Below are 10,503 nucleotides of genomic sequence, written 5' to 3'. Positions count from 1 at the left end.
CTCTCTCTCTCTCTCTCTCTCTCTCTCTCTCTCTCTCTCTCTCTCTCTCTCTCTCTCTCTCTTTTTCTCTCTCTCTTTCTCTTTCCCTGTTTCTTTTATGCTCATTATTGGGGCTTAAACTCAAGGCCTGGGCACTGTCTTCTAGCTTTTTCCCTCAAAGCTGGTGCTCTACCATTTGAGCCACAGCTCCACTTCTAGTTTTTCACTGGCTAAATGAAGATAAGAGTCTTTTAGACTTTCTTGCCCAGGATGGTTTCAACCTGTGATGGTCAGATCTTAGTCTCTTGATTAGGATTGGTTAGGATTCTAGGCATGAGTTGCTGGCACCCAGATTGCAATTGGATAGTCTAAATCAGCTTCGCTGGCCAATGCACTACTGAGTCAGTAGACTATTGGATACTTCCCAGGTTTTTCCAATGAACAGTGCATTGAGTTAGCCAGTTGAATTTTCTTCATTAAACTCTTTTTTCCATGGTCTGGATAACACCATTTGCTAAATGTGCAACCTGTGACTCTTTTGTGTGGGAGGAGGGTCTCCAGGCTTGTACGTGGTAGGCAAGCACTCTCTCTCCCACTGAGGTAGAGCCCCAACCCCACAGTCTGTTATTCTTCTGATAATAGTGTATATTATACTGAACATCATAAGCAAAACCAACACACACAAATCATTGTGCAGTGGCATTTTTCATGTGTAAATTGATAGGGAAATCGAAACTAATAGGCTTGGCTAAGAGGACCTGGAATATGGAAAGGTGAACCTCCAGCAATAATAAGGAAGGATATTATGATAAGCAAGAGAGGAAGAGCAGATTTTTGTCTTCAGCAGGAGTATATAAGGTTTTGCTGCATGTCTTGGCTTACTATTTAAATCAGTATTGGAACTGAAGTTGAACCATATGTAAAGAGAGTTAGCTATAACAAGTTATGTTTGATAAGTGCTAAACTGCTAAATTAACATATATTTCATTGAATATTTATTTACCACCTGTTTCTAAATCACCACCTCATAGTAAACGTTAAAAAAAAACATTTTTTAGATATAACCTGATGGAAAGTTTAGTGTTAGGTATCTGCATGGTGACATGTTTTACATCAGTCAGTTTCCAGATCTAGACAGATTGCCACCACAAAAAGTACCTATTGACTTATAAAACATGTGATAGAAAAGGAAGAAGCCATAAATGTCAACATGTGGTATATATATAACTTTTTTGAGGTTGATCACTGAATATTATTTTGCTCCTTTTCTGGAGTTAAAACTTGTATGTATATATACATACACATAAAAATACATATATACATACATACATACATACATATGCTAACCCCTAATATTGACCTTTAATCAGGTACTATAGAAATAACTAGAGCTGTGTCCACAAAACTAGAGAGAACAGAGAAGACAAAAATTTATCTGGACATTTGATCCTGTATAAGAAGCCAGTCTGAATTGTAGAAACAAAAGCACCTTTTTTAAAACAGCATTTCTTCTTTTTCCATTCATAAATGAAGTGATATTAACTGAATTTCTAGCACCAAGTATAAAATCTGTGTTCCTGACTCTTAGAATTCTTTTTTATAGGTTTCAATTGGAATTTATCTCAAAATGTCGAATATATCTCCTTTGTTACAAAGCATGAATTAAATTGACAGGGTAATTTTTACAATGTGAAATTAAATCATCTTGCATGCTATAATAATGTCTCTTTTCAGTGCTTTGCCAAAACTTGATGAGAATCATGACATCATACTCAAAATCTTTACTAATCATCACATATGCCTAGATAAAAAGAAAATTCTGTTGGTCAATTTGCTCAGCACCAGCTCAGTATCAGGATGTACTTGCAAGTATTCAGACATAGGTTGAGGAAAGAGTCAGGGAAAGGAAATCAACAACAGAAAAAATAAACATTAAATATGTAAAAGGAATTAACTGATGTGAATGTAGTTCCTGGCAAACACGGTATTTCAGAAACACTGTGCTTTTCAGGACACTTCCCAAATAATAATTCTTATCTGCTCCACCACCGCAATTTTTTCTTCAACTTGAGACACTTTTGTCTATTATATATTACCCTTCTGTACAACAATCAAATAATTATCCAAACAAATAACCATATATAAATCCAGTAGAAAAAATTAGGAATATTTATACTAAAGAATTCTTATATTAAATTCATTTATAACAATAGAAAAACATGAGGGAAGTATTTTTCCTGTCCCCAAAATTAAAACCAGATAAAATACTCGAAGTTAATAAACAATGTTTTTTTATTTCTCTTTTTTCCTACAGATTCTCAGACTTTATTTTTAAATCCACAAATACTTAATAAATACTAAAATGATGGTATTTAAAAAACAAAAAAATCACAAGGACTAAAATAAGAGTTTCAATGTCTTTATTTGTTTATGCATATTTATGGGTAGATTTCCCACCAGTTTCCAAGGAGGTGGAAACTCTATGGATGGAGAATATCAGCTCTGTAGTGACATCATAGGTCATGTCCAGGCCCTGAACTCTTACTACCACTTTAGGGACCTGATTTTCTAAGTCCATCTTCAAGCAGTTCAAATCCTGGCTGTCTTAACCCTTGAAGGTAAAACCTGTGGATATAGAGTTAAACCAATATTTTATTTTCATACTTTTCCAGTAACATTTTCTTATGTCATTTTAGTGTGTTCTCATGCAATCAGACTCTCGAGCTTGTAGCTAGACTCAATTAAGTCTTCAAATGTGCCAAAACATACTTTCATTACTGCATTTATAAATAATGAATTTTATCTAAACATCAAATGAATGTAAGCTTGAAATGAATGAATCTAATATAATGGCTATTAGCTTTTCATTTGGAAATAGTGAGTTAACATATTTTAAAGATAAGTTGTGACCTTTCCTTTTTTCTTAGTCTTCAAGAAATTTTTAATGTATAATTTATTAGAAATTTGCTGTAATGTATAATTTAAGTTTGCTACTGAACAGACAGATGCATATAATGGTCTTAAAACGTATATTTTTCTCTGTCAAAATATTATATAAAGCTATGCTTAAAATAAGTAGATTTGCCTATATATGTAAATGTTTTAAATGTAATGATATTATATTAAACTGTGCTATTGCAATTTGGAATATCATTCTTTGGGTTTGATTTAGGAGGCCATCTTTCAAGGTAAATATAATTAGTGCTTAGAGTACTCAGTGAAATTGAAATAAACCTCCTCATTCCTGAAGGATATTCACATGTCCAGTAGAAATATTGTACCTCACACCAGTCTTGAGGCAATATATACTATCATCTCTCAGAACAATATATAAATTGTCTTTCTTGGATGACATTCTGGCACCTTACAGAGGACATTAATGGAATCAAGAAAATCAGTACCCATGGCCATATACAGTGGTTCATGTCTATAAACCCAGCTACTTGGGACACAATAAGTTAATGAGATCCCATCTTGACCAATAAACTATTCATGGAAGCATGAACCTGTTACCCCAGAGAAGGGGAGATGGCTTGGGCTAAAACACAAAACCCTATCTGGCAAAATAACTATAGTCAAAAGAGCGGAAGGGATGGTTCAATTGATAAAGTGGCCTTGACAGTCATATGGTCTTAGCCAGTTGTGGCCTCTATTTCTTTTTTTTTTTTTTTGCCAGGCTTAGGCTTAGGCTCAGGGTCTGAGCACTGTCCTTGGATTTTCACAAGGGTAGAGCTCTACCACTTGAGCCAGAGCACCACTCTGGCTTCTTTTTTTTCCATATATGTGGTACCAAGGAATCGAATCCGGGTCTTCGTGCATGCTAGGCAAGCACTCTACCACTAGGCCAAACTCCCAGCCCTGGCCTCCATTTCTTTAATGGGAGTGGTACTTCCCCGTTATTAGCAAATTATAGTCGGCATTTCAAGTTACAGGGTAAAAAAACCATTAAAGAGCAGGGAAATACAAAACTAGAAAAATTATGTTAAAACTTGCCTAGCTCTTAGGGAAGTGATTTTGACTCTGGATCCTACCATGCGAGGAAGGGAGTTTTAAAGTGCAGTCACCTTTAGAGCATGCCTTCTGTGCCTGTATTTTAAAAATACTTAACAAGTAGAGGCTCTAGCAAAGTTTACTCGTTGTATCAGGTGTGGGGACGAGACCAACAGGGCATGTGAATACACTGAAGTCAAGAAAGCATTCCACCGTATCATTCTATTTGGGTGAAAATAGCCCAGGTACAGGGAATGGCCATCAGCATACCATGTGAGCTCTGGTTTAAGCGCAGGGAACAATGTGGCTGGATCCAAGCAAATCCATTACAGTCCTGAAACATTTGTTCACGTTCACAGAGCTTGAGCACACACAATGCCTGCCACACAATCCAGTTTCTGTTCACCAACATCAAGCCCAGATTTTGCCATTGGAAATAATTTAACCTACATAGCATTCAGTTTTACAGGACACTTCTTTGCATTGTATTTTAGTTGATACAGTAAAATGTCCATTAAGTAACGGCACTTTTCACAAACATTTCCTACATTTCCTATGACTACAAAGACCCAGAAAGTACATTTTTAAAGCTAAAGATATAAAAATATAACATAAAATTAGAACCCTTAATTGGGATACACACTTGACTCAGCTTCCTTGCCTTTCAAAATAAATCTGACATCACAATTATCTAATTAGAAGTATATCTAAACCAAACAACACACCCTAAAATTATGTTATCTTCAATCATTTACTTTCTTTACGACAAAAAATAAAACACTGAAAGTGAAATGAAAAGGTCAGTTTTCCGCGTTCATGCTGACGCTCCTCCATGCTACTGCAGAGACGCCAGGCTTTCATCTCCTGAACCTGGGGGTGGAAGAGATGGCACCCTTAGCACTGGTTTCATCTCCTGTTTGATCTTGGCGTTTCTTGGTTTCAAGTCTTTCCCTGTAAATAATATAGATGTCTGCATCTCTTTGGCTTGAAATTTGACAACTGCATTGGTGAACGTCTCTCTCCCATGTGAATCCAGACATACTTCTTTACACCTACTGCAACAATAATGAGTTTCCTTCTTTACCGCTTCACATGCCAGGTGAAGACATTTGCCTGTGGCTCATGCCTGTAATTATAGCTATTCAGGAGGCTCAGATCATGGTTCAAAGCCAGCCAAGCCCAAGCAAGAAAATCTGTGAGGGTCTTAACTCCAATTAATCAGTAATAATGATAATAATAGTAATCATAAAAATAGCCAGAAGTGTAAGTATATATAGCTCAAATGGTAGAGTGCTAGCGTTGATTCAGCGATAGCACCCAGGTCTTGAGTTCAAGACCCAGGATTTGTACAGAAAATGATGTATGTGTGCAAATTTAGGAATATATAAAGGGAAAGATGAAAGTAGTGAACCAGATGGAAAATAATTGTAAAGTGGAAGAGGAGACAGAACAAGATTTGAATGAGGGCAGTGCCCCTGGCATGTGAAGGACAGAATGGATTAGAGACAGCTCTCTAGAGGAGCAGTAGTCAGACTCCAACGATTTCTTTCAGGTAGGATGCAAGCTCTCTAACATACATGAGAAAGCCAGAATCGAGGCAGGGGGGTTAGTGGGTAACTCATTTGCAAGTGTCCCTCAAGATTCAGGGGATTTGCTGCAGGACTCAGCCTCTCCACCACCATATAAATACCAAAAAGACTGGATGTCTAACCCTTTATCTAAACTGGCAACTATGCCCTAGGTTCTTTATTATTATTATTATTATTATTATTATTATTATTATTATTTTATTGTAAACCTATGCCCTAGGTTCTTTATTATTATTATTATTATTATTATTATTATTTTATTGTAAACCTATGCCCTAGGTTCTTTATTATTATTATTATTATTATTATTTTATTGTAAACCTATGCCCTAGGTTCTTTATTATTATTATTATTATTATTATTATTATTTTATTGTAAACCTATGCCCTAGGTTCTTTATTATTATTATTATTTTATTGTAAACCTATGCCCTAGGTTCTTTATTATTATTATTATTATTTTATTGATGATGTGCAGAAGGGTTACAGTTACCTAAGTCAAGAAATGAGTACATTTCCTTTTCACTAGTGTCACTCCCTCCCTCATTCTTTCCCAGCTTTTCCCCTCCTCGCTCCCCTCTCCCACCCCCTGTGCAAAGTTGTATAGTTCATTTCTAACACAGTGTCAAGTGTTTGTGGTTCTTTTCTTCGTAGGCAGATTACTATTTCCGAGGGAAAGTTTTGGATGGTTTGTAAAACTCCAGAGCTCCAGTTCTCTCCTCACACTTCATAAATCAGAACCTCCTACCAGCATCCAGGAATCAGGATTCCTTGCTCTTCATTAATCTAATCAAATACTTTTGTGAAAAAATTGTAGAATAAATGACAAGTCACATATCAAGAGACCAAATTCATGCTTATAAAGATTGGGGAGGGGTGGGTATTCAGTCATAGAGCTTAAACTCTGGGCCTGGGCACTGACCCTGAGCTCTTTTGCTCAAGGGTAATGTTCTACCATTTTGATCCACAGTTCCCCTTCTGGTTTTCTGGTGGTTAGTTGGAGATAAGAGACTTGCAGACTTTCTTGCCTAGGCTAGCTTTGAACCACAATCCTCAGATCTCAGCCTTCCAAGTAGCTGGAATTACTAGCATGAACCACCACCATCCAGCCTTTTTCCCTCTCTTTGAGAACCATCTATGGAACACTCTTAGGGTAGATATATTCTCTTCACTTGAAACAACAATGACTAAAAAGTGACTCAGGGTGAATCTTGAATGACGTGTTTACTCTCAGAATATGCAACCTCTAGTGAAGTATTCCGCAATACTTCCCTGATGGTAGGTGGACGTGGGTGTGGAGGCAGAAGCAGAGGGCAAGATCAGCAACTGTAATGCGGAAGGCAAAGACATGGACCAAGGAGGACTGACCGACCTCTCATCCTGCAACCACTGTCCTTCTGAGAAAGCATGTGCTGCTTGTCATGCTAACATGAAATAAGAACAGATTACAATAACAGCAACATTGAAAGACTTCTTCATAATACAGTTAAAAGCTCCAGCTATTGCCCAGGATAAGAACTCAGTTATCTCCTGTCTCTCACCACTGACATTGAGATTCAAGCCCAGAGATTCAAGCTGCTTTTTGAGAGATTATGAGACTGTTTTATGGTCATAGGCATTCTCTTCTTTGTCTCCTGTTGAAGGTCAGTTTAAGTATCTAAAAATGTTGATGTGCTGGTTGTCTGTACACAGTGGAATCACTAAGATCATGGATGCTGGAGCCTGGCTACCATTCTCAGCATTACTTTGTTTTTTAATGCCAGTCCTGGAAACTGAACTCAGGGCCTCAGCACTGTCCTTGGACTTTCTCAAGCTCTACCACATGAGCTACGGCAAACCTGTGTCTTCGTGTATGGTAGGCAAGCACTCTACCATTGGCCAAACTCCTGGTCCCTATTACTGCGTTACTGTTATTCTCTAAGCCATACTTTTCATGTTGATCAAACAAATGAATGAAAGATGATGTTGAGTGAGATAAGCTAAGCTCAAAAAAACAAACATTGGGGCCAGGAGTTTGGCCTAGTGGTAGAGTGCTTGCCTGGCATGCATGAAGACCGGGCTTCGATTCCTCAGTACCACATACATAGAAAAAAGCTGCAAGTGGTTCTGTGGCTCAAGTGGTAGAGCTCCAGCCCTGAGAAAGCCCAAGGACAGTGCTCATGCCCTGAGTTCAAGCCAGGACCAACCAAAAAAAACAACCTTGGTACAATATCCAATTGGATAAGAAGGATAACTTGAGGCCAAGAGCCCTAGATCTGATTCCTCAGTACCACATATGTGGAAAAAGCCAGAAGTAGAACTGTGACTCAAGTGGTAGAGGGCTAGCCTTCAGCAAAAAGTGTCCAAGGACAATGCACGGTCCCTGAGTTCAAACTCCAGGACTGGCAAAAACAAAAACAAAACTTTTGTTTTGGTTTTGGTTTTTTATGATAATGCAGGTATTTCCCCCTCCCCTAATGTAACCAAATCTGAACTACAATTCTGGATCCTCTCAAGCTTTGGATAACACCTATTGTTCTGTAGAAAATATATGAAAATCCTTCAAAAATGTGTCTCAAAATAACTTATTACTCAGTACTCCAGAGGATTCTTCTGTTTCTGAGGCATGCTCGATCCTCTGCTCTGCAGGGTGTAGAGGTTGCCTCTTACAGACCTAAGGAGGGCAGCTCAATTAACAAATCAGTCATCGCACAGCAGAAGTTGGCAAAGAACTGGGTGTTTTGTCCTGGCACAGGGCTCCACCCGCCCTTCCTTCCTAAGTGTGCTCTCAGGGACACAGTATTTTGAAAATGAGTCCTGGGTAGCTAGGTAATAATAAGTAGGTAATAATTTTTTTCTTAAATATTTGGAGAATTAAATTTGGAATTTGAAGTCTATGTACATTGGCACGCGTGTACACCTGTGTGTGTGTGTGTGTGTGTGTGTGTGTGTGTACATGCTAAAACTGAGGCTTGACTTTTTCACTCAAGACTGGTACTCTGCCACTTGAACCACACCTCCGTTTCCAGCTTTTTGCTGGTTAATTGAAAATGAGAGTCTCATAGGCTTTCCTTCATGGCCTGGCTTTGAACCACAATCCTCAAATCTCAGCCTATTGGGTAGCTAGGATGATAGAGCCACTGGCATCTGACTGATTTTGTTTCATGTAACAGATATTCAGATTTGGGGACATTTGTACATACATAATCCACTATCTTTAGAGTGATAACCAGGTTTAAATACAAAATACATTTATATTTCACACATACTTTATGCAAAGATTGAAGAAAATTTTATTCAGTATTTTCAGTGCTTGCATTTCATGTACAATCTTTCATGGGAATCCAGGCATGGATTTTCATCTCATCAAAATCATATCATTGTTCAAAATTTGCAGATTCTGAAACATTTTTTCATTATCAAAATAGGCATGCTCAACCTGTGGGTGCAGCTAAATAAAGTTTATAACGACGCAAAGTGGATATGTACGTATCTTAACTGATAAGGATGGACATCTTCCTTCAATCTTGGGTGACAAACCTTCCCTCTCCCCTTGTCCCAGTTCATGTGGCTGGCTCCATTTCCCAACAGCTCAGGAAAATCGCCAGACGAGATTTTTAGTACTTATTATCTTCCCGTTAATGCTGGTGAGCCTGCAGATCACAATTTGATGAAAAGAAAAAGATGCGTAACTCCTTGGTTAAATCAGCTTGCTTACTTTCTTGCTTCAATTCTGGGGCTTGAACTCAGGAACTCCATCTCCTCCCTCGCTTTTTCACCCAAGGCTCGTACTCTCTCTACCACTTGAGCCACAACTTTACTTCTGACATTTTGCTAGTTTATCTCAGACTTTCTTTCCTAGGCTAGCTTCAAACTACCATCTTCATATCTCAGCCTCCTGAGTAGTGAAGACCACAGGCATAAGCTAACAGAGCTCAGCTTTTAGTTCAATTTTCAGAAAAAAAAGTAGTTATATGGGAGAGAGAGAGAGAGAGAGAGAGAGAGAGAGAGAGAGAGAGAGAGAGAGAGAGAGAGAGAGAGAGAGAGAAGAGACAAAGAGAGACAGACAGAGACAGACAGAGACAGACAGAGAGAAAGAGAGAGAGAGAGACAGAGACAGAGACAGAGAGAGGAATACTCCCTCCTGGTTGTCTCTTCGAATTTAACTTTCTGCACTATTGAAACAATCCTGGAACCCACCTCAACATAGTCTTACAAAGACCCCTTAATTCAGATATTATTTCTTCCCAAAGCAATTTTGTTTGATTTACAGAGATAATAATAGTGCATGGCCAATTGTCATTAAACAAATGAAAGTTAGAAGTTTCTTTATAATTCTACCAGCTTGTTTGGTTCTAACTAATGTGAATTTTCAACCTTTTATTCATTTTTTACCATATTAAGACCTCATTTTATTAAAAAGTCAATTTTGCCGTAAAAGTCACACACAAAAGCTTTCCCTGGTATAGTCCTAAACAGAAACCATAGAATTATAATTGATATAAACATAAGTATAAGAATATATCAATATGTATTTAGAGAGCTTTATTTCTTTATATAGCTTTATATTTATGTAGCTTATATTCTCGGGAATGCAAAGAAGTACAACTATAGAAATATTTATTTAAATATCTTAGACTGTAAATTAGAAGTCGGAGTTCTGACCATTTTTTCCCACAAAGGTAATTTACTGAAAGATTGGAGCAGTCATCTAAAGAAAATGTTAGTGAACTAGCTGCCTCCACAGCCCATGTTGCTGTTATGTTATATTGCACGTATTTCCCATACTTTGACATCTCAGAACCTTCCTGCTGAAGCTCAAATGTTTCTCCTGCCCTTCTCTTCATTCCCTACCATTTTGTCTTGCTTCCCTTTCTGATTCTTAATACGGACAGTCCTGTATGGCCAACACATGCACTGAAAATAGCTGCTCACAAGGGAGAGTTTTTATGAAAAACCATGTGTTC

The sequence above is a fragment of the Megascapheus bottae genome, chromosome 7 (assembly GCF_031878675.1).
Source record: "Megascapheus bottae isolate mThoBot1 chromosome 7, mThoBot2.hap1, whole genome shotgun sequence".
NCBI classification, from domain to species: domain Eukaryota; kingdom Metazoa; phylum Chordata; class Mammalia; order Rodentia; family Geomyidae; genus Megascapheus; species Megascapheus bottae.
This window is presented reverse-complemented; position numbering follows the sequence as displayed.